Here is a 25,693-nt window from a genome sequence, read left to right as displayed (position 1 = left end):
CACTCTGCCAAGTATTGGGAACATAAAGAAGAAAAGGAAGACACTATTCCTGTCCCCCCCCCCCCCCCCCCCAGAGCTCACAGTCTAGAAGGCAAGATGAAGAGTGACTCAATCGCTCCAGTATGGGGCGATGGAGTGAAAATCAGAGCTGTGCAGAAACCCCAAGAGGGGACCCTCACCTCGTGTTGGCCGGCAGGGGTGGGAGGATCCAAGAAAGACTTCCTGGAGGAAATGATGTCTAGTCTTGGCCTTGGTTTCTGCAGACAGAAGATAGAAACCAGGCTGGTAGAAGTGGGAGAAGGAGGAGACCAGCTGCAGGAAATTGGGCAGGGAGTGGAAGAGTTCACACCAGGGTTCTTCCTTCTGTGCTAGCATAGTCTACCCAAGGCTTGAGAATGGGTTTGGAACAGCTGCAAAAGGAGGGCATAAGGAACCGGGGACGTCACAGAGATGCTGAGTGGTGCTGAGGGCACAGGTTAACAGAGCTGTGCAATTGTCCCCTGGCAGCATTCATAGGCTCGACAAAAATCCTCCCCTTAATCAAACTCTAGTCAAGCTCCTCTAACCCCGCTTCTCAACCTTCAACCTTGGCCTCCATCCTTGTTGCGTTGGCACAGCCCAGTTTTGGTTAAGAAGTCTGCTAAGTCAGTTTAGAGAGAATCCCCCACCCCTGGTATCTGATCAAATTCCTCCTCTCCCACCATACCACCCGTGACACCTGATTGCCCTGGCCTGCCTTCAGCAAGAATCCTGTTAGGTCAGTTTTGCAAGAATTCTCCCTACCCTTGATGCCTTCTCTAGTAGAATTTTTCATGCATCAACCCTTCCAAACTGCTCCTCGGCTGTGAATTCTCACGAGTTCTTGCTTTGTTCAGAACTGAACCCGGTTCTATACCGAGGCCTCTTTTCCTCTATTACAATAGTTCCTGAACAAAGTCTGTTTTTCCTGCTTTAACCTCAGTCTGGCCCAGTTCTCTTTAACAGGCCAGACAGGTGTAGAAAGGGTGGATGTGGTTTTTAGAGTATGGAGCAGGCTGAGAGCAGGGGAACTAGCCAAAGAGAGATGATGCCCTCTGAAATTAGGGGAGCCTAGAGAGGACACATAGAAAAAAAGGCACAAGGAGTCCAAGAGTGGATGTGGTAGTAATTGGGGATCAGGAAGTCTGGGTGGACAAGAGGCTGAACTCAGAGAGGGAGACACAGAGTGGCCAGGAGCTCCAGGTTGGTAAAGTCCAGCAGGTGCCATAGGCATGGAGGAGAGGGGGCGGTCTGAGCAGATCAATGAGATATGGGGTGCCAGGATGATCACCCTGGAAGAATTAGGATGATGGCCGGAATGGGTAGTTGTCCCATCTCTGTCACCTTGATCAATGTAGGGGTAGGACCAGGGTTGGGGCTGAGAGCTCTGGGGCTATTAGCTTAGGCATGGCCTGCCTGACTATAAGGGCACCCCATTCTGGATTTACAACCATTCCCTCCCATTGCTCTCATAAGTACTTGGGAGAGTTGGTGCCCCGGCTTTCTTTTTCTTTTTTTTTTTTTTTTTAATTTAAAAATACAGTCTATGAGTATGAAGAGTGACCTATTTTCTCCCATCTGCAAATTATATTCTGATGTTCACCCTGGGGCTGTTCCTTTGTTGCCAAGTAGGCAAGACCAGCAAGTACAAATTTACCACTTGATTAAGGCACCATGATTTGCTTTTAAATATTATTATTCGATGACTTCAAACCCTCAGACCTAGAGGTTTTCATTCAACCTCATCAACGAGACAAGTAAAAGGCAATTACAAAATAGTGTGTGAAATGATGTAGTAGGAGTCTGCAGGAACACCCTGGAGGGGCCTAGGCCAGTCTTGAGGTGGTCAGGAAAGGCTTTTTGTGCCCCAAGGTAATACCTGCCTTACCCCTGCCCCTCCCCACCTGGCCCAACCAGAAGTAAACACAAGATGTTAACCATGTAAAAGCCAAGCAGAAGCTGAGAGTGGAGGGCAGGCTATTTTCTATTATGCTCTTTGGAACAGTGGGGATAGGGAAAGGACACGGCCTTAATCTGGATTCGTCGAAGAAACTATTAATCAAGGTTTGAAAGACACATCCCTAAGGGGATGCTGTTCCTCCCTCTCAGAAAAAGGATCCCAGGCACCATCTCTCTTTAACTTGGGCCCACTTGGCTCCTCAGTCTCCTGGCCCCATGTTTCCAAGACAACAAAGTCCCAGATAAGTCAAACACTGCCGGTGAGTTGGACTTTCCAGAAATAAACCAACACAGAAGAGACATGTGGCTAAGGGCCCAAGCAGACAGTTGCCTGGATCCAAAAAGGTCATTGGTGGATGAGCCCCACTGTACATGTGAAAAAGCTGACTGAAGATTAGCCAAAGACAAGAGGCATCTTCCTGGGAAAGAACAGAGGCCTATGGGAGAGACTGTCAGGATGAGGAGAACTTGAGAGAAGGATTCAGGCACAGGCAATTAATTAAGGACTTGCTCACAGTTGAGACTGGTATGGGAGGGAGAGAAGCAGTACAGAGAAGGGGAGAAAGTCAAGCAAGGTTGTGATTTCAGGTGAAGCCCTTCCAAGGGCAGCTTCTACCTGGTCCCAGAGGTAAGCTCTCTCCTATCACATCTCACAATTGGCCTTCCCTCAGGTAAGGTAGCTGGGCTCTCCTGTTCCTTTGCCAGCCAGTCATTGGTCATGGGCTGCCCTTGGAGGCGTAAACTCCCTAACACTCCAAGATCTTCATCAGCAAATGGGGTCCCAGAGCTGGAGGGCCATTCACTGGAGAAGAGCAGAAGTTAATAGTTGTTGTAAGCAAAAATTCACCAAAGCCAAGGAAAGACACAGATACGGTAAAAGGGACCTGCATGGATCTGGGCAGAGTACAATACCCACTCCGGTTACTAATATCTGTGAAGGTGATGGAATGATCAAAAGAAACACCCTGGACTTGAATGCCCATTTCCCTCGTTGAACTTCAGAGTTCTGAGGAATTTTTAAGGGGCCACTGCAACTGGGAGGAGAGGGAGGGTGGGGCTGCACATGCTAGGATCTCCAAGGAGAGTAGCTCATCCTTCCTTCCTCTTCCATATACAATGCCATTTAAAGAAAGGCTTCTACTAAACAGAAATCTGAAAATCGTCCAACAATGGCTCTTCAACCCTTCCATGTGCAAAGAGAACAGAGTAAATCAAGATGATAATTAAGCATGGCGCCCATGGAAGAAGTCATCCACCCTATACCGGGATAGCAGTAATCTTAGCCTTTGCTGTATACCCTCCCTCCTGCCCCCTGTGGACCCTACCAAACTGAAAACCCTAAGCTCCCAACAGCTCTGGCTACACTGTCACAGAATTCTGTGGAAAACCCTAAGAATCAATATGCATAAAACAGACTTTACCTTTCAGTGTATAGCAATGAGATGGTGCCCAGATATAAACCAAGGACAGAACTAAAAGAAGGGAGCTTTGGCAGTGAGTAAATAAAGCTCTTGGAAATGAAAAATGCAACCCCCTAGATACAAAGAAGAGGCCCAGAGGGAGATTTGTGGTCCCAGAGAAGTCTTGCTCTCCATCTGGTTAAACAGGTTCCTGAAAAATAGCTTTAATTTCATTCCAAGAGGAGAGAGATACAAACTAAAAGAGTTGCTGGGGGAAAGAAGTGCCTGGATTCCTAACTTAGCAATCCTTCAACAAATATTATGTGCCAAGCAGCCTACTGGATCACCTGCCCTTGTGGAAAGGTGGAGGAGGGGAGAGGTAGGAAGAAAGACCGTAATTAACAGAAGCCAAGCAGGACCCCAGGAGAAATAAAACCTGGGAACCCAAAGGAGAAGGTGTTTCAAGCACGCCACTGAAATCCCACAGTGTCCAAAATTGCCACTTAAATGTTACCAACCATTGAAGCTACCACCTGCTTTAGAGAGAAAGACACCATCAGCTCTCAAGTGACATAGCTAGTTATGGAGAAACTTTGCAGAGGCATAAACTGGCTGGCCACTTTCGTTTGAGTTAGTGGCCAAAGTCATAAAATTGAGAGGTTTTACATAAAAGTCCCAACTTCTGTTTTTGTTTCTCTGAAAATTGAATTTGACAATGCTGTGCCCAAGATCCTGAAAGGTAATGGTGGGTGGTAGCTGGGTGGTGCTGTTTAGATGGGGACACTTTCACATTTCTTTATGGGACGTGTCCTCATGGCATGAAGAACAGGACGCGCATACTTATGTAGACATCATGATGCAGATGGACAGGAAAGCCATCGATGCTATTGATGATCCCGTTTCTTTGCTTGTGCCACCTCTGTCCCATTCAGGACTCCATTTCTTTGCACCAGGTCCTGTAATCATACACTTAACTGAATACAAGTCGGACCTGATTGCATTAGTCAGATTGTATCAATCGTGTCCTGATTGATGGGTGTGCCAGGTCCTCACTCAACTAGGAGGTGCAAGTGAACAGGGTCTAAGAATGTCCATTTCTGGGGAGGTGATTTTGTTAATCCCATTTGCTGAGCGTGGCTCTAAATTCTTGGCCCATGGTACCTCCTTTAATCCTCACGACAGCCCTGTGAGGTAGGTCACATTGCCAACTACATTTTATGGATGAAGGAGCCAAGGATCTCAAGTTGTAGGATCAAGGTGTGAACTATTGGGGTTTTGCTATATTTGGGAATCAATAGACTCAACACAAACTAGGATTTGAAAAAAAAGGGGAGGGTTGACATTCTTATGTGTTCATTCCACTATGTCACACTCTAGGACACAACAGGTGTTACATCTAGGAGGATGGAAAAGTGTTCATGGTCTGAGCTGGAAAGCTGAAGTCAGGAAACGGGAAACCCAGGCTGGGAGTAGCCCAGCTCAGGGGGAAAAAAATGGTGTGAGCATGTTTCCCAGACCAAAACATAAGTGGGTCCAGGTTTTCGGGAGTCTATTTGCAAGGGCAGGCCACTTGGGAAATGAGAATCAGGATCAGAAAACTGGCTTTATGATTGTCAGGGGGCCGAGATCCAGGCCACGTGGTCAGATAATCACAAAAGATAATATTTATTGAGTTGGCAGGCAGGGTGCTGAATAGTTCGCATGTGCTAACTCATTTCATGTCAACAGCTGTATGAAACAGGTACTATTATTATCCTCATCATATAGATGAGGAAACTGAGGTACAAAGAGAGGTTCAGAAACCTGTCTGGCATCACAGTTAGAAACTGGTGGAGCCTAGATTGAAGTTCATCAGTTGTTTTCAGAGTCTGTAATCATAAACCCTACATTCGCCACCTCAGATGGCCAAAGGCCATCAACGCAAAGAGGACAAGGGTTTAGGTGAAGGGATCTCCCGAGGACACATCAGCAGGTGTCAGGAGGCAAAGTCTGGACAAACAAGGTCAGGGGCCCAACACAGGGAGGCCAACCTCAGTGGTGAAAATCTAATATCAAACTCAGATGTCTTGGGGGCGTGGGAAAATACAGGTTCTCCCATATTGCAGGGGATCATATAGGGCCCACTGAGCAGGGAATTTGCCTGAATCTATGAGTTAATAATGGATATCCTTAGAGTCAGAAGTCCTCTTCTCCATATTTACCCAGAGAAGTCCTCATCAGGTTCCTGCTGTGGATGGAGTGCTGTTCAAGGATGGTGATTGCCACACTGTTCATAACAGAAAAGAGGGGACCAACCTTAGTGTCCATCAAGAGGGGAACAGTTAAATCAATTGTAATCAACCCATACTGGGGAACACTTTCCAACAAAAAGCATACGTATCCCTCATGAAAAGATTCTAAGACCAATGAGGCCGCTGTGGGGCTACTGTACTCTTGGAGCTCCCTTCAAGAGAGGACTTGCCAGTGGTTACAAGGAGTGCAACGAGCTGATGGCCTCCAGCAGCAGAGTTTTGGGGATTTGCTGCAGCATTTGAGTCAAGGCCATGATTTTCCTGGGTGCCCCCTAGCCAATGACAGAGCATGGTGGGGTTCTGAGGCCTAGCCACTCCTGCCAAGTGAGGAGCTCCTCTAGGAGGCAGTCTCTGAGCTCCCTGAAAGCTGGCCAAGACCCTGTGAGATCCACATCTCCGTCCTGTCCCTGCCCCCGCTTGGCCCCCATATCTTTCCCAGGTATTACCCTCAATTAATCTCCTACACTTCTAACTGCTTCTGTGTCTGCCTCCGAGAAAACCCCAAAGTGACATACTCATTGATGGATGAAAACAGCAAATTGCAGGACAATGCGTGCACTGAGATATCATTTATGTAAGTAAATAAACACATACATATCTACATGAATAAAATATTTTTTTAAAGACAGAGAAAGAGAAAAAGAAAAATCAAGAAAGGAAGGAGGGAAACTCTCACACACAAAAACATATTTTTCTAAGCATTCATGTATATGGATAGATATGCATTGGAAAGTTCTAGAAAACGTCCACTCAAATGGCATCAGTAGTTATTGCTTGGGGTGGAGGGAGGAAGTTTGGAAGTAATCTGTGAACAGGACTTCAGATTATGGATATTGCTGTAATTTTCGTTTTATAAGGAGAGCACATTCAGATATTACTTATGTAATTAAAAATTTTTAAGACATATGCCAGCCATTGGGAACCCAGGTCCCTTGGATCAAGATAGAGTTTTCTTAAAGGGTATCCCCAGCCTCTCAGTTGGAATCAAAGCCTTTAGAGCAGGGCCCATGACTACACAGTAATGTTCCCTTCCGCAGGGGTCAGCCACCCCTGCCCTGCTCCCATTCCCTGCCTCTGTTGGAATAGCTAATGGCCCAGTGATACATCGGAAAGGTGTCCAGAAAGATCTATGGAGTGTTTTAAATTGCATGAGACTTTCCTGGCCTCCCTGGCTGCACTGTACAGAGATGCCATAACTCCCCAGTACAGCTTCTCCGAGAATTGCACTTGTAAATCTTCCCCCCTACCTCATGTGGCATGGAGTGCGTCAGAGAATGATCCTGGGCGATGCTAAATCTAATCAGCAACATAGATGGTTCATGCAGGAGGAGACCACATTTGTTACTTATCCTTCAGAACTATCTCTTTCACCTTTAAGCTGTCAGAGTCGTCTTTCTCTCTCTTTTGCTCTTCCCCTTCCTGCCTCCCCTTCCCCCCCTTTTCTCCTTCTTTCCCCAGAGCCCTTACCAGGGTTGAAGGAGCAGCTGGGAAGGGAAGAGTCCCAGCCTGGAGACTGTGCCCTGGGCACAGGCTGGAAGCGTCCTTCTTGGATTGCTGGCCTGCGTCCTCTCCTCGGCCTCACTGACACTGACAGGCTGGTGACGGGTCAGAGGTCTGCAATCTGAACGTGGTGTGAATGGTTTTCACAGCATGCCTGGAGGAAGAGAGAGCAAGCTGGCTGGGTCAAGCTATTACCGTTTAGGAAATTACTATTATTTTTATTTTTAGACACCAATAAAAATGACATCTGGGACCAGGGCAGATGAATGTTCCATTTATAGAGAACCAGAAGCCTGAGTTATGGCTGGGGGTGCCCAGCCGGGGCGTGGTAGGGTGGAAAATGGGTTAGGCAGAAGTTTGAGAGGTCCCAACTCCCAGTGCCTGACCAAAGGGTGTGTTAAGTAGAGTACCATCTCCCAGGTGTCGAGTTCTACTGTGCCCCTGAATCTATATTCACCAAATGTTCACTGTAGCTTTTTGAAGAGGGCACTGTCACCACCACTCCACTTATGAGAAGAAAAAATAAGGAGCACCTGAGTGGTGCAGTCAGTTAAGCATCCAACTCTTGATCTTGACTCAGGTCATGATGTCGTGGTTCATGAGTTTGAGCCCTGAGTCAGGCTCTGCACTGACAGCGTGGAGCCTGCTTGGGGTTCTCTCTCCCTCACCCTCTGCCCCTCCCCAGCTCGTGTGCATGCTCTCTCAAAATAAATAAATAAACTTAAAAAAAAAAAAAAGGTAACACACCTAATGTCACACAGCCGATGGGTGTCAAGGCTGGGTTTGGTGTCTGGTTCAGTTGAAATGATCATGCTTTCCTTCTACCAGCCCTCGATGCCATCACAGGCCATCACACCAGCCAGATCATCAAGGGGAGCCTATCCTGGAAAATGAGCAGGGGAGGGAATGGGACACTTGCTGGGCTAATGTCAATCCTTGTAAACATATCCATCATGAACCTTAGGAATGAGATGTTGACACTGAGGTGACCGAATGCTGATGTCCCACCCACCCCCCTGCCCCCCCGTGTGCTGAAGGGAAGCTAGATTCCTGCTCTATCACCTTTTTTTTTTTAACTTAACTAATGTTTAGATTTACCTGATGTTCCTTTTCTGTTCCAGGATCCCATCTGGGATACCACATTATATTGAGTTGCCTTGTCTCTTAAGTTCCCCTTGGCCATGACAGTTTCTCAGACTCTCCTTGATATTTTTTTTTAAGAGAGAGAGAGAGAGATAGAGGACACACAAGCAGGGGAGAAGGCCAGAGGCGGGGAGGGAGAGAGAGAGAGAGAGAGAGAGAGAGAGAGAGAGAGTCTCAAGCAGGCTCCACACTCAGCACAGAGCCTGATGTGGGGCTTGATCCCACAACCCTGAGATCATGACCTGACCTGAAATCAAGAGTCAGACACTCAGGTGACTGAGCCACCCAGATGCCCCCAGACTCTTCCTGTTTTTGATGACTTTGACGTTTCTTAAGTCTATTTTGCAGACTCTCCCGCAGCCTCACCACTTGGTACCTACAAAATCCTACCGTGAGGCAGGATTCGTGCAACTTCCACAGGCATCTATGAACTTTACAACCAGAGAATAAATGAGATGTTAGGACGAAGGCCTTTAAAATTCATTCATTCACTCACTCACTTATTCATTCATTCTACAATCACTGAGCCCTCCATATACGCAAAGAAAGCACTGGAGGAGGCACAGAGGAGGGTTCCAGAGAAGCTAGAGATGAGCAAGATTTGAATGCCAGAAGCATGCAACTCTCCAGCCAGTAGTCCTGCCAGCCCGCTCCCTCTGGCTTGCAGCTCTCATCTGTGGAGGAAGGGTGGCAGCCGACCAGTGTTTCTCAGAGTAAAAAATAGGGCCTCCTGCATTACAGACCCAGAGGTTTTTGCTAAAAATGAAAGTTCTCAACCTCACTTCAGATTCACTGAATCAAATGCTCCGGTCAGGAATCCACTTGGAGGAAGAAAAAAAAAAAAGAAGAAGAAGAAGACCGTAGTTGATTCTGAGGCTCAGACAAATTTGAGGATGCCATGAAACATAGCACTGAATGGTCTACCTGCCCTGATGGGATATGTACAAGCCCAAGTGGATAGAGTGCAGACAGATGAAAGTAGGTAGGTGACATTACACATGGGCATTGCACTGGGTTGCAGAAGAAACAGAGCAGACAAGGAGGGATGGGGATCCAGGGAAAGAGTCTGATCTAGATGGTTCTGCGTGGTGTCAGGGGACAGAACAAGCACTATACCTGGGCTTGGGGTTGGCTAGAACCATGTAGGCATAGAATGGAGGATCTGGAATCCAAGGTCACTTGTAGATGTCAACATATAGGGAATCTATAAGGCAGAGGCATAGAAGAAAATGAAGGAAAGCTGAGTTTGGTTCTAAACATGTTGTGTTAAAGGCCTTGATGAAATATATAAGCAGACACGGCCTCTAGGCAGTTGGGGGTCCTGACCTGGCATTCGTGGGTGGGGGGGGGGGGAGGTGCCCTAGACACTCATGGGCTTTAGTATCATCACAGAGCTGGGTTTGAGCTGCCTACTCTCATCACCCTCCAACCGAGTGGACTTCAGCCAGGTCAATGGATTCCTCTCAACTTCAAAGTGGGTGCAGCATTGGCCTTTAAGGGTTATGTTGAGGATTTAATGAGATACCCTATGTAAAGTCCCCAGAGCGCTCTTGGAAAGATCAATATGAATTCACATTCAGGATCAAAGTTAACACTGAAACTGTGAGCCAGACCGTGAAGGAAAGAGTATGTGGTAAGAAGAAGAGATTAAGGCCTGAGTCTTGGGGAAAACAACAGTTAGGGGACAGCAGAAGGAGCAAAAGCTGAAACAAAAGCGAGATCCTTCAGGTCCGAGGAAAGACAACAGCATCCTGCAATCGGAGGTAGCACTGACCTGGGGAGTATTGGCAGTCAAGTCCCCCACACCAGGGTGCGAGTCCTTGCTGTTCCCCTTACTAGCTGGGAACAGAGACTTGCCGAAACTGTTTCCTCGAATGTAAATCTGGGGTGACAGTACTCACCATGTCTGCCTATTGTGAGAAACAGTCAAGATGCTCCACGTAAATCTTTCACGTCCCAGAGGAGGAGCTTCCAGAATGCTAATCAGCATCATAATTATTATACAGGCAAGGCCAGCAAGTGTTTTGAAGAAGAGCAGTAAATGGTGCCCAATGCCGCCGTGAGATTAAGAAAAATGGGGACTTGAAGGAAAAAAATCCTGGATTTGTGATTTCCCTGAGCAGAGACAGGTAGAAGCCAGTTGGCAGGGCTTAAGGAATAGGCTCGAGATAATTAGGACAGTTGATATGGACTGCTGTCTGAGGGTGGCCCGACCTTTCACAAATCATGGCACATGCAGACAATTATTATACTTATACAACGCACTGAGACAAACCATTGAGGCCGCTCAAATTCGCAGAAGACCTGTGCTATCCCCTGTCCAGCTGCCCCAAGGGCTGAGGAGATTAACATGCCAGCTTTCTGGCACCAAACTATCAAGGCACCAAAGCATACCAGGTGGACACCTGTCCCCACTGGCTGAGAAAGCCAAGAAGACAGCAACAAGAGACTTACAATGATTACTGAAATCATTTTTCCATGACCCACTTGCTTTAAACAGGGGTCAGCAAATTTCTTCTATAACTGGCCGGCAATTGTAGGCTTGTGGGCAATGCAGTCTCTGTTACAACTGTTCAGCGTGGCTACGTAAGCATGTAAGTAGTCATAAACATACACAAATGAATGAGCATGGTTGTGTTTCAAGAAAACTTTATTTACAGAAACAGACAGTGGGCTGGATTTGACCTGCAGGTGATAGTTACCAACCTCTGAGTTTGAGCTTCAAAATCTGGCAATATGCTTGCACCAGAATCACCAAACGCGCAAGGCTGACAAAAACGAAAAGAACTGACATTACCAAATGTTGGTGAAAGTGTGGAGAAACTGGAACTTTCACATATTGCGAATGGGGTTATAAAGTAGTATAGTCACTTTGGAAAGCATTGACAGTCTCTACTACAGCTAAATCTGCACACCCTACAACCTAGCAATTCCACTTTTGGATATAAACCCAAGTAAAACAAATGTGTATACCCACCCAAACACACATATAAGGATGTTTATAGTGACTTTATTCATAATAGCCACAAGCTGGAAAATGCTCAAATGTCCAACAACAGTAAAATGAATAAATAAATTCTGATACATTCAGTACGATGGAATACTATACAGGAATGGGAAAGAATACACTCTGCTACCTGCAACTATCTGGGTGCATCTCACAGCCATAATATTGAACGAGAGGAGCTGTAGTATTCCATGAATGCAAAGTTCTCGAACGGGCAAGGCCAGTCTATAGTGATAAAAATGAAAAGTGATTGCGTTTGCAGGAAGATATGGATGAGGATTCCTTCTTCTAGGTGGGAGTCACAAGTGTGTGTATATACAAAGATTCGTCAAAATGTGCATTTAAGATTTCTGTACTTTATGTTACACCTCAATTTAAAAAAATTTAGTGAGTAACACAAAAAAAATGCAGAAAATTTGGAATCCAATATGTCTCTCTCCTGGGGGGCCAACAATAGCATATTTCCCCTACAGAGCCCATAGGACTGAGCCAGTCTTTGGGCACAGCACACTTCCAGCCTTGATAAAATTGGGAGTTTTTAGTAAGATTTTTTCCCCTTACCATGCTGGACATGGATATTTCACTGGCTTGGGTCAATGAAATAGCTTCTGGGTGGTGACTGAATTGGAGGTAGAGGGGAGGTGGGGGTTTAATAAAGGGAGGGTGGGGTTAGGTGACAACGGATGACAATGAACAAGATTTATAGGAAAAAAAGCTATGCTCCCACTCACTCAATGAAAGATCCCATCTCCTTCAGCCCACGATTCCTTCTGAAGGCCACTCTGTGATATGACGTTTTCTGCCAAGATGGGAGATACAGTAGTCACACGGCATGGAACATACCACCTAATGTTTAGGTGTTTTGTAGATATCAGCCCTCAGAAGACCAGGGATCTTAGGAAACCGTTACCATACTCACTGGGCTGTTAAATCATCTGGCAGTGTTCTGGCAAGTCTGGCAAGTTCTGGTAAATCTGTGCATCAACATCTAATCTTGCCCACATGCATACATTGGGAAGAACCAGCTTTTTCTTGAGTTTCCAACAACACAGGGTCCTGTGTTCCTACCTAGTTACCAGGTAACTAGGTAGGAACAAAGTTCAAACAGTGTTATTGCCAACATCCATTTGGGCCAGCCCCTTAAATTCGGTTCTCTTTCCAACCTTTGGCCCTCTTCACCCTCAAAATGAACACCTCGCGCTCTCGTCACTATCTTCTCAGAAGCTGGTGACTGAATGAGTTTTCAGAGAGATGTGGAGGGGGTGTGGGGGACACAGGAAGAGAAGCCAACATCCATGGAGCCCTACTAGTTTCTAGATGCCATGCCAGATGATTTTATAGATCTGTGCTATACAATACAGTAGCCACTAGCCACACGTAACTACTTTCATGTCTAATTTTAATTAATTAAAATTATTTCAAATTGAAAATTTATTTCTTCAGTGGCTCTGGTCACATTTCAGATGCTGAACAGCCATGTGGCTAGTGGCTACCGTATTGAAAAGTGTAGATATAGAACGTTTCCACCATCACAGAAATTTTCACTGGACATCCCTGTATAGACTCTTTTCCCCTTAATCCTTGCAACAGTTCCTTGAAACGTTTATCAATTGGAATGTGTTGGACTGCCTGTAACAGAAAACCTAGTCTCGAAATGACTTCAAATATAAATAACAATCTTAAAATAAATAATAAATTTATTTCTACTCAGAGACAAGAAGAAGGGTGTTTCTAGGCACACCCCAATGAATCAATGAGATTGTCAGTACCCAGGGTCCTTCTGTCTCAATGCTTTGCCATTCTCACTACTGTCTTCACATCAAGCCTAATCCCTCATCAGGCTACAAGATGGCAACCAGTGGCCTTTGGGGAAAATGTCCTTCTTTGCTCACACGCACCAAGAGGAAGGTAGAATGCCTCTCCTCCAATCTGATTGGACCAGGAGGAACCATGTACCCTTCCCCGGACCAATAGCATATGCCAGGGAGGGACTGCATTATACTGCTCGGGATAAATCAAGATTCCTCTGTGGCGTTAGAGGTGGGGAATCCTGAACAAAATCGGGGTTCTGTCGGAAAGGAGGAGGAAGGGAAATGGATAATGAAAAAAATAACCAATATTAAATTCTACAGTGATTATTGCCATGCCCATTCACAAACAAGGAAACTGAGGCTCAAAGGCATTAAGTGAATCGCTCAAGGTCACAGAACACACATGCAATAGGACTGAGAGGACCAGTCTAGGGTCTGTGCCACTGCCAGCACACCACCTGCCACACAACACTGGATATATTTTGTCATTCAGGAGTCCAGTGCCACTCGAGGGGTTATCACCTCACTTTTGATTAGGAGCAGCATGATGATTAGCTAATAAGGCAAAGCAGTAATGAACTTGCTCTGATCATCTTTCTGTGTTAGCAACTTCTGGTTATCTGTTGAACAGGACACATTATGCTGCTTGCCTCTCCCAACCTTTCCTTTTATGTTAAATATATGATTTTTATCCTCAGAAGGGGGATTATCTCAGAGCAGAATTGGCAAGGTTAAACACTATCTATAAAACACATTCAGCTGTGCCATGAAATGAATTACATAATATATCAGTCATCTACCTGGCTTTCAAAAACCTGCAAATGCATTTCTGTTCAGTATGGGTGAGTATTTTATATTTTGCCTCCCTTCCCATGAAGGTAAAAATGACCTTGGTTCTTAGGAAGTGAAGATATATTGAACGGGTTAGGATCAACACAGTTCCATTTCATTTAGTCTCCACTAAAATTGCGAGGAGTGAAAATGGAGCTGGAATTTATTTTACTATATATTGCCTCATTTGAACTTTAGTAAGGCATTAGCTTCTAAGGAAAACCCTCCCCCTTCCATAATCTCTTATTGATGGCATGTTAAGGAAATTGCCTTGACTTTATTGATTCTGAGCTATGAGGTACAATGTACCCAGTGGTGTGTTAAGCTGAGAAAAGTATGCAGGGCTGGCTACCGCTGCAGAGATGGACCTAGCTGACAGCCGGCACCCATGGCCATTCTCCCCAAAGAGCAGATTAACAGGATGCTGCCTGCGTTGGAGCCTTCCCGCCATGACCTTGCTTTAAAAGAATGAGGCCTGGAAGGAGAGAAACGGAGTATCCAGCTTTCTGGAGGTGGGGGGAGGTGGCAGGAACTAGGTGGCCCTGAAGGCGCCGGGATGCTCAACTCTTGGGAATCTCGGAGTTTTTAACTCTAAAGTGGTCTTGGCAGGGTGAAACGAGTTGCTGGTTTGGAGGGCAGCAGCATCCCCTTCCTACGTTTGTTTGAGAAACTACCGTGATTGGACCACTTTGGGTGAGGGAGAGGCACGTGGAGAAGAGTCTAGAAGCAGACCGTGAAACAGCTGACATGCTGTGCACTAAGAAGCTCCCAGAAGTGTGCGGGGCTGGGAGAGAATCGGGCGAGCAGGCAGAGATGGGAAATGGAGACAGGAAGAGGAAGTTGAGGGGCTGGATGAAGATAGGGTCGTTACATTCGGGAATATCCAGTGTCATTTTAAGTCGTTTGTAATAAAAAAACCATCCGCCGCTACCAAACTTTGATCAAGTCTGCCCCTCACACAAGTAGTGGTTCAGGGTAGAATAGACCGGAGAGCAGGCCCAGGCCGAGGAGGAAGGTCAGCAGGGCGCAGAGGGAGGAAGCAGCTCTGGAAGGCAGATCGGGTCGAAACAGATCAGAAGGGACCATCTGCATCCCAGCCCGGAACCTCACAGGGATCTCAGAGCCCAGCCCAGCGATGGACACAGAGAAGACTGCCAAGTGTCCCAGGCCATCCCAGCTGCTGAATGAGCTTGTTCACCTCTGATGGCCCCCAAGCCGTAGCTAAAAACCTTCCCACCCTAACAGAAGGGCAGTGTCCCTTCTTTTCTGATTATGATACTAAGTTTATTTTCTTACCAGTGGGGTCAGAGAATAGTATGGGCAAAAAAAAAAAAGAGACCTTTTTTCTTTTTTAATTCATATTAACTGACTTACATGGCTGTACTCTGGATATTGTGCTAACCAAGGCTTTCCTTTTTTCCCCATCTTAACAAAAGGTGCAGGTAGGTTAGAATGGTGGTGGGAGTAGGAGGCAATGATCAGGGTCAGGGAGAAGAGATTAGGAGGACAGCAGAAACCCCATCCTACCAGGTAAGTGGTCAACAAACACATGTGGAATGAATTTCACCCCCAAGATGGCACTAGACATTATACAGGTCACGGGCCAATAGCTCAGATGCCTCCAGATGGAAATGAGTGAGGCCGCCAGCGTGATGCGTAATGAGGGGCCGCTGCTCCCCGAAAGGCTAGTGGCCTTTCTAAGAGCACTAGCCTCTTCTCAGCTCCAGACGATTATTGCCAAGCAGGTGTGAGGGTCCCCTGTGGCTGGATCTTCTGCTATTTTTTTCCCCCAAGAAAAGCCAGAAACATGGATTTTCCTATAAAAATACCCATTTGGGAACACCGGAAACCAGTTCAAACCATTTCAAACGCTACACCAGTCAATACAAATGCATCTGCAGGCTGGACCTAACAAGGTCCCCGTGTGAGATGTAGAACAGTGGTTCCCAAACAGGAGTAGGCATCACAGTCGGCCACAGACCTTAGTAAAACAGCTTTTAGTGGGCTCCACCCCCAGAGTCTCTGAGCCAGCGGTGATGGGGTGGAGGCCAGACAGGTGCCTGTCTAACAACTTCCCAGAGATGCTGACACAGCTGGCCCTGGACGACACTTGGAAATCCACTGCGGCTGTTGACCACCGGGATCTCCAGCCTCTTTCTGCCCCGCATCAGACTGCTGACAGCGGTGAAAGGGGTCTGCCCTCTCCTCCAGGGTCTCCTGCGAATAAAGTTCTGTGTGTGCCTGCTCTCTGTTTAAAGCCTGCCTTTGGGGCACGTTTTTAAAATAGAAGCACAAGGCTCTAATTCTTGGGCCCTTTCATTTTCTGATAATATTTTCCCGGCAAGGTCTGGGCCCCAAGCATCGCGTTGTCTTCGGCGAGTCCCAAACCAGAAGATTCTCTCCTGGAGAATCAGGTGCCCCGGTGCTCAACTGCATTTGATCATGTTAATATTAGAAAAAAAAAATCCAATATAAATCCCCTTGGTGTCAGGGGTTCTGCAAGGTTGCTCTAATTGCCTGAAGCTTAAAATGCATTTTTAGCCTCTTCTGCCTTCAGAGTCAGTTCTGACAAGGCCAGGGGAGAGGTCTACACCCTTGGGGTTCTCATTAGGGCTGGAGGGCACACAGTTCTGGTAACTAAGGGGGGTCAGAAGAGGAAGCACATGTTTATTGTTCCAACAGGACTATGCTCACCCAGGATTTCCTCTGTGACTTGCGTCCTTTCAAACGCAGAATCACAGAGCTGGCCAGGCCTTCTCCCTTAACACAGGCCCCGACTGTAAAGCAGCAGACTTTCCAATTTCCACAGAGAATGGTGCAGAGATTGCTAAAGCCCATGTCTGTAGGGTGGCCCAGAAAGCTAGAGGTACAGGGATCTGGTGGTCCTAAAAGACTCATCGCTAGGACCCCCGGGTGAGCACTCACACATCCCTGCCATGACAACAGATTCAAGAACTTAATCCCAAAAGTCCGCAGTGCTTCCTCTCACCCCAAACGCCTGCCTGCCCTGGCCTTGAAATCTCCCAACACTTCCTCCCCGACCAGCTATAAAGCTAGCAGGCAAGTCTTAAGGTAACCATTCCTACCGCTGTCCGGCATCTGGGAAAGGATGTCACAGGGCAAGTGAGCTCCGGCATCCATAAGCAAGACGGTCACAAGGGCAGGACTCCGAGTCTCCGTGGGTTCCGCCGGGGAAGATTCCAGCTCGGACATCTCCTCTGGCTGGAGGGGAGCGAGGTTCTGGGCCGGGACCTTCCAGGTGAAATCTAGCCTGGGAAGCTTGCCAAGATCCTGCTCTTGGAAGCCTGCCACCGGAGCTTCCCAAATCAGTCATCTCCCACCGTCCTCCAGTGTCTCTGGGCTGGGGTCTTTATCCCCTTTGACGGGGGTTCTGGGGCTGTGTCTCTGCCATTGTTTACTGCCCTGAGTGCCCCCTGCTGTAGCTCACACCCACCTCCCCCCATCTGAAATCAGGAATCCTGGGGCTCGGTAGACCCATGAGGCGTCCGGAGCCCCATCTGTAAAATGTGTGTGGGGATAACCGCAGACCAAGTTGGACCGTGGCTTCAAAGTTCTTGGCAACCGTGAGCACCTACGCATCAGGGACTCTCTCTTCATCTGGTTTCGCCCAAGAGCTCTGGTTCCCTTCAGAGTATGCAGCAAAACAGAGGCATGGCTCCCTCCAGCAAGGATGTGCCCAGGGAAGAATTGGAAGGGAGAAAATGTAATTTGGATAAAAGAACCTGGGTAAGGGTGAAAACATACATTTTTGAAGGGAATCAGCTCTGAGTGTGAGAATCAGTTTGGAGGCAACGTCCCCACCCCCAACCTCACTCCCTGTCCCTGCTCCCTTGGGCCTTCTCGGAGCCCACACAGCTTTACCGGTACGGACTGCCCAAGCGCAGGGCCACAGAGAAGCCCAGCTCCAAAGGCTCCCGCCGTGTCCTAGTTATACCGAGGCCTCACTGGAAGGCACCAGCAAAAAGTCAAAGAGAATATAAAGAGGCACTGACAGTGGCCCGAGGGAAAAAGCACACGAGCACACACCCAGATGCCAGTCCTGGCCTTACTCTGACCAGCTACGTGTATTCGGCCAGTGAATTCTCTCTGAGCCTCAGTGTGTTCATCTGTCAAGTTGGGATAAATCACCCATCACACGCTGTCTTTGTGAGGGCAGCAGGATCCGCCTGCATGAACTTCTGCCTTAGACGAAGTTCCCCAGAGGCAGAGGCAGAGCCTGAGACAGGGATTTGGATACATGTGGTTTATTAGAGGAATGCCTTCAGGAGCCGAGGAACAAGGGAAACAGGATGGGGTAGGGGATTTTTACTAAGCAAAGAGGGGGTCCTAGTCTTGGCTTTATCCCATGGGGAGTTCTGGAGCATTAATTGCACCACAGACTTGGCCCCTCCTAGAGGCCATGGGCCAGGGGCCTTTGTACCTTCATCAGTCAATCATTGTCCACAGGCTTTCCATAAGTAGAGAGGGAAGAGAAGCATACTAGGGTCGCCTTCTGGGAGAGTCAGCTCCCATTCTGCTGAGGGCAATCCTCTGCAGAAGGCAGCTGTGAGCTCCTTGGAAACAGTATGGATAGCTGGGCATGGGCACGCCCTTGGTGAAGGAGATTCAGGTAGGGCACCAGCAGCCTCCACCATAGCTACTTTACTTCTTTTTAGTCCTTCCAGCAATAAGCCACCTTGCACAGATGGCTCAGAGGCACACCTGCCTCATCCTGAATTTGGTGTCATCCTGAGCCGCATCACAGCAAGACTCTAACGGGTGCCCCGTATCTACTGGCTCACAACAGTGCCACGTGTGTACCTGGCCCCCTCTCCTGACCTCACAGGACGACAAACGGGCAGTGGGCAGGGTTGCTCTGCCAGGGACAGTGGTGGCTTCGCATGGGGCAGCCACACCCCTGCCTTCCCACGCTTCCTCTCGAGTGGCTCTTCTCGAAAGGCCGAGACCGTGGGACAGAGCCTTGCTTCCCAAAGCATGGCAGACGGAGCTGCAGCTTGGGCATTCATTGCCTGGGCACTTCTTTGGAATGCAGACCCCGGAGCCCTGCCCCAGAGCTGTTGACCTAGAGCCCAGTCTGGCAAGCCCCCCAGGTGACCCCCGTGCACACGGAAACACGAGATCGCTGGGGTAGATGCTTCCCTTCTCTCTCCTCCCACTGGCCCCTCTGCTCACCTCCGCCGGAATGCTTAGCACCTTTGCTACAATTTTCACACTTGACTTTTTATGTCCAAAAAACCAGTGGGAGGATGAAGTCAACAAGGAATCTGGAGACCTACATACTGGGGGTGGAAACCAGCTTCGTCACTGGCTAGCAAGGTGGCCTTAGGCAAGTCGCTCACCACTCTTGAGCCTTTATTTCTCCCCAGGTAAAAATGGAGAGGATGATGTCGACCTCACAAGGCTGTTGCGAGCCAAAGGAGCGAAAGCATCTAACTCTGTCCCAAGCACACAGTAGGCATGACGAGACGTCCCCCAGGCCTGGCTTAGCGCTTCTCATGTGGTGATATTAAGGAAATTTAATTGAAGCGAACTGAGTTGAAGCAGGCTGGCTTTCAGCCTCCAACGAAACACAATGTCTGCAAGGGGGGTGGAGGTGGGGAGGGTTTCACCCCTTTGATCCCCCTGCTTGCTTTCGGTTCTCTTGCCCTTGATGGTTTTTACATCGTGCCTTCAGCTGTTGACACGCGGAAGTATGTGTCCCAGCCTTGCAGTACTCAAGAGGATGGATGGAGATTCACGGGGACAGAGAACAGGGCAAGAGGCCAGGTGGCCTTAACATTTGGAGCTCACAGGCCGACCTCCTGACTTCAAAGCAAATGTAGCAAACTGATGGCTACGCCAAATTCAACCCTGGCTTCTCTTTTGTTTGGCCGATAGAGGTTTTAATTTTTTGTTAACTACTTGAAGACGTTTAAAAATCAAAAGAATTTAGGGGAAAAAAAACTCATCTGGCTCCCTGGCTTTTCTTCTAAGACGTCCTGGCATCACTCCACCCCCACTGCCTGGCAACCCCTGGTTGGAGCTGACAGCACCTGCTGTTTTTGTCAGAGCCTCCCCTCTGTGACTTTGTCACAGTCCACACCTTACCCTCTTGTCACCCGTCACCACACATGTTCCCTGTTTGGCCTCAACCCACCTGTCCTTCTGGCCCCTCCTTGACCGACACTTGGAAAAAGCAGAAGACCCCAGGGAATTTGAGGAAGACTTTGGCCTTCTATAATCCATGGAATGAGGCTTTGGATGAATTGTGTCATCCTTTTAAGCATCAGAGAGGCCCTCACGAACCAACATTTTATGTCTCTCACTCTCTGAGCACTTAGGGTACGCCAAGCTTTTTGTAGGACTCTCATATTTTATCTTTACGATGGTTCTGTGAGCTGTGTCCCATTTTATGGATGAGAAGAGAAATGCCACGAGAGGTAAATATGTGGCCCCCAATCACACAGAACCAGGACTTAAGTCTGGATCTGGAAGACCCCAGGGTCCCTAAGGTTTTGAACACAGCCTTAGCTTCATATATGTGCATATACAGGGTTGTAAGAAGATAAAACCCCATGAAATAAGAAAAAAAAAAAAAAAAGAACCAACTAATTCCACCATCAATTATTTATAAGCTTTGAAATCAGTTGAAAAGAAAGGGAAAAATCAATCAGTAACAAGTGTTGGTGGATGCCTACTCTTGCACATGCCCTTTAATGTGCAATCAACTCTCTCTCAAGCACTCTCTTCTTGACCTGTATGCTGAGGTAAGAACAGGCCCCTTCTAGGGCCTTCTGCATCCCTGTCAGCGAGCCAAGAGTTGACTGGGGCCTTGAGCTGCCCGAACCTTCACTCGGGTCTTGCTGCTGGTGACCAGCTTCCCCCCACCTAGTCCTACGTGCCCCCCCCCCAGTCACCCAACTCAGATGCCACCTTGTCATTCTCTTGATTGATCCAGAATTCCTCCCCTAACTCCCCCCGCCTAGAATATTCCAGGATTGTGGAGTAACAGGGACCAACTAGGCCCCAAATCGTCTCTTCAGTCATAATCTTATTACAGCATCACCCTCAGATTGTGGAGCCTCTTAAAGAAACACTTCTCAGCTTTCCATCTGCTGTGGGGTCTTGCTGCCTTCACACCCTGACAGAATGTTAACGGTGGAAAGGTTCTATTTCTGCATTCATATAGACCCATCTCCTCCCACGGGGATTCCTTCTTCAGTACCCCTGACAGAATGATGCTGCAGCCCAGCCTTACACTTTTGGAAATATGAAACACATTACCTCAGGGGGGCATTCTGTTCTCTATTTCAGAGCTCCGAGTTCTATAAGCCCTCTGTAAGCCTCCCTGAAATCCACCTGATTCTTATACCATTCATCCCTCAGCAAACCTGTGTTAGCACAGATTCATTTTGTATGACATAATTTTTTTAAGCCTATGTGTTTATTTTGAGAGCGAGAGAACACGCCAGCGGAGGAGGGCAGAGAGAGGGGGAGAGAGAGAATCCCAAGCAAGGTCCACACTGTGAGCACAGAGCTCAATGCAGGACTCAGTCTCACAAACCGTGAGATCATGGGCTGAGCTGAAATCAAGAGTTGGATGCTCAACCGACTGAGGCACCCAGGTGCCCCTGTATGACGTAATTTTACAAGTGACAGAAAGCCCAATAAAATTGACCTACCCTGAAAAAGGCCTTTTAAAAAACAGTTTCATGTGAGGCTTATCCCGGAGTTTAGAAATGCCACAAAGGACCTGGTGGTGCTCCCATTCCAATTTGTCTGCCATGTCATTACCCCATGTCCCCTCAAGCAATCCCGGTAGCTCCTGGGTTATCCTTCGCATTAGCAAAATGGTTGGTGTGGTTCCAGGCCTCTTATCTGATCTTCTAGAAAAACCAGGAGCAACTCTTTTGTTAGCTTTCTCAAAGCCTTAAGACTCACTCCTATTGGCTCAAATTGAGTCATGTATGGATGTTAACTAGATTTATTGTGGTGATCATTTCACAATGTACGCAAATATTGAATCACTATGTTATATACCCGAAACTAATATAATGTTATATGTCATGTCAGTTATACCTGAATAAAAAAAATTTTTTTTAATTGAGACATCTATCCATCTCCTGGGCCAATCACAGCAGCCAGAGGGATGACATATGGAGCTGGGGTGGGAAAGGGCTATTGTCTATCCCACCCAAACCAAAAAACCTGAAATGAGGGAGGAGCCAATTCTCTAAAAGAAAACATGGATGCTATTAGCAGGAGAGGGGGTAAAGGATCTTGGGGAGGAAGGCACAAGTGTCTCCCACAAGCCTCTGCTTTGTGACAGCCACCATGTTGTTTATTAAGGATAGCAAGTTGAATAAAACCCAATCCCTGCCTAAAGAAGCTAATAGCTTGGTGGGGTCCCTCATTGTGACTTACAGAATACTCACCAGGGCCGCATTCTGGAGTGGGGGCCACATATCCTCCTTTTATGAGGCACCTTCTGGGCATTTGAAGACACCTTGCCCACCTCTTCAAAATCTTCCCCGAGTTAAACAGCCCCACTTTGTCCGGTTGTAAACCCTCTGGCTGGGTGTGCAAGTCTCAGATCATGACAGTCCCCTCCTGTTGGTGACGTGAACACAGGGTGCAGAATTGGACCTGAGCTCTGGATGTGATGGAACTGCCTTAGCTGGAACCCCCCACCCCTTGCAGCAGTAGATTCTGAGAATACGACTAGAGCACGTGGAGTTTACTTAGGAGGTGGTCCCAAGAGATATCAGTGGGAATGTAGGGGAGACAGCCAATGCAGAGTGGCCAGTGAGCCAGTTATCACCTTGGGCAACCAAAAAACCCAACCCTCCCAGGGAATTCTGGAAAACCACACAAGGCATGCTGTCATCGGCCCCTCAACAACAGAGACTGGAAAGTTATCCCCCAACTCCCATTTGTCATTGGGCAAGGCCTCTCCGAGGGTCCTCTTTGAAAGTGTCAAGGTCTTGAAAAACAAGACTGAGAAACTGTCACAGATTGGAGAAAACTAAGGACACGGGACATCTAGATTCTAGATAGTATTCTAGATTAGATCTTGAAGAGAAAAAGAGCCTTAGTGGAAAAATGGTAAAATTTGAATGAAGTGGAGAGTTTAATGAATAAGATTGTATGGATGCTGATTGGTTTCTTAGCTTTGATAAATCTGCCATGGTTATATAGGATGTTAACATCCAGGGAAGTTTCTGTGAACGGTATAGTGGAACTCTTTGCACTCTCTTTGCAGCTTTTCTGTAAGTCTAGACTTATTTCAAAATAAAAAGTTTTAAAAACTTTTTCCAGTGCAATAGAGATCTACAATAGCATTTGTAATGACCGCCTCACATTTCATTGTATACAAATGCCAAATTTTACTGAATCAATACCTAGTTTCCCGCTCCCCCCCTCCATTTTTCTGCTTTAACCACATTGAAATAATTCCCTTAAATTCATTTTTGTGCCCTTGCCTTAGGATACATTTCAAAAGGTAGAATCTCTGGGTGCATTTTAAATGGCCTTTTCCAGTGTCTGAGGGTTCCGGCACCATTATTTCCAGAAGAACTTCTGTCCAGTGCAGTTCCTTGGACCACACCCTGACACACTGAACTCAGATCTCAAGGAGTATAGGCCTAAGAATCTGCATTTTCACAAACAGCCCAGTGACATTTGAGAAGGTTGGTCTGGTCTTGGCTTGAAATAAGGAAAGAAAGAACTTACACGGAGTTGTAGGTCCCTCGGTTGGCCCACGCCCTCTACAAGGCCTGAACTGACACCCCATATGTCACCTTAGTTTTTTTGTAGCTAAAGAGGCTACCACCCCAAGGTGATGACCCCACTCAATCAGTAATTCGTTTTGGGGTGCAGACAGCAGAATATTCTGGAGGAAACATGGTCTTGCAGCTAGGGAGGTGGAGCTTTGTTCTTTTCTAATCTAAGAGCAGAGCTAAGTGTGAGAACAAGGGAGAAGCTGAACAGCCCTCACCTCAGACTGCCTCTTGCCTCTGCAAACCCAGGAGCTGTGAATGGACATCACCTTCTCCATCTTGCCTTGAAGAGAGGAGAGCAATGTTTCCCCTGCCAGAAAAGCTGTCTTTCTTGCTTTCTAGGGTGACCAATTCATCCTGATTTTCCAGGAAGTTTCCAGTTTTCAAACTGAAAGTCCAACGTCCTGGGAAACCCCTCAGTCCTGACAAACTTGAAAGGTTAGTCATCCCAAGTGGCCTAGAGAGAATCCTGGGCCCTAACTCAGACACCTCCCTCCCCAACCATGTGGCCAGAACAAGTTCCAGACTCTGAGGTGTTAGAGGAGGAATCCAAGATGCCCCCTGAGCTCTTGATCTGACTTCTCTTCCATAACACCTCTCTTCCTGCTCCCAGCCCCTTTTTCCACCTGGGAAGCCTGCCTCAGCCCCCACCCCCCACCTCCAGCTGCCTTCTAGGTACCAGCCAACTCTTACTCAAATATCAGAATTCAGTGCCACTATCACCTTCTCCAGGTAACCCTCCTGCCTCTCCATAGGCTGGTTGAGATGACAATACCCCATGTTCCCTGTGTCAGGGCACTCAATCCCTCACCAGGACAGTCAGTTTGACATGAAGGTTACAGACGGGCCCCATGCCCACTTAGCAGCCATGTGACTGTGGGCAAGTAACCTAACCTCCTTAAGCCTTCTTTTCTCCATCTGTAAAATGGGTTTAATAATGCTGCCTGCCTCATCAAGGGAGTATTGAATTAGATTAAGTGAGAAAAAGTTCATATAATTCACCACATAGTAGATGTTCACTCAGTATTCTTTGGATGAATGAGTGCGTGACTACAAAGTTGAAAAATTCAACTCCGAACCAAAAGCTAGCCATCTAGGTAATGATTCGTTCTTCTTCTCCTTATCCCATCTACTACCCTATCTCTATATTCGCAACATCCTTTGCCATAGGTATTCTTAATCTTCCTAGTGCTGTGGGGCCCTCTGGCAGCCCTGTCCCATAGACCCCTTCTCAGAATAATGTGTATTTTTTAAATTAAAATTTAGTTAACATGCACTGTGATATTGGTTTCAGGAATAGAAATCAGTAATTCATCTCTTACATAAAACACCCAGTGCTCATCACAACAAGGGTCTTCCTTAACGCCCATCACCCATCTAAACCATCCCCACCCTCCTCCCTCCATCAACCCATAGTTTGTCCTCTGTTGTTAAGAGTCTATTCTCTTCTCTTCTCTTTTTCCCCCCATTCCCATGTGTTCGACTGTTTTGTTTCTTAAATTCCACATATGAGTGAAATCATATGGTGTTTGTCTTTCTCGGATTGACTTATTTCACATAGCGTAAGATATTGTAGCTCCATCCACATCATGGCAAATGGCAAGATTTCATTGTTTTGGACGGTTGAGTAATATGCCATTGTATATGTAAATAACATATCTTCTTAAACCATTCATGAGTCAATGGACGTTTGGGCTCTCTCCATAGTTAGGCTATTGTTGATAATGCTGCTATAAACATTTAGGTGCATGTGCCCCTTCAAATCTGTATTTTTATATCCTCTGGCTAAATACTTAACAGTGCAATTGCTGGATCGTAGGATAGTTCTATTTTTAACTTTTTGCGAAACATCCGTACATTTCCTCGAATGGGTGCACCACTTTGCATTCCCACCAACAGTGCATGAGGACTCCCCTTTCTCCACATCCTTACTGACACCTGTTGTTTCTTGTGT

This window comes from Panthera uncia, chromosome C2 (genome assembly GCF_023721935.1).
Source record: "Panthera uncia isolate 11264 chromosome C2, Puncia_PCG_1.0, whole genome shotgun sequence".
Classification (NCBI taxonomy): Eukaryota; Metazoa; Chordata; class Mammalia; order Carnivora; family Felidae; genus Panthera; species Panthera uncia.
The sequence above is the reverse complement of the archived record's forward strand: the minus strand, read 5'-3'. Positions refer to the sequence as shown.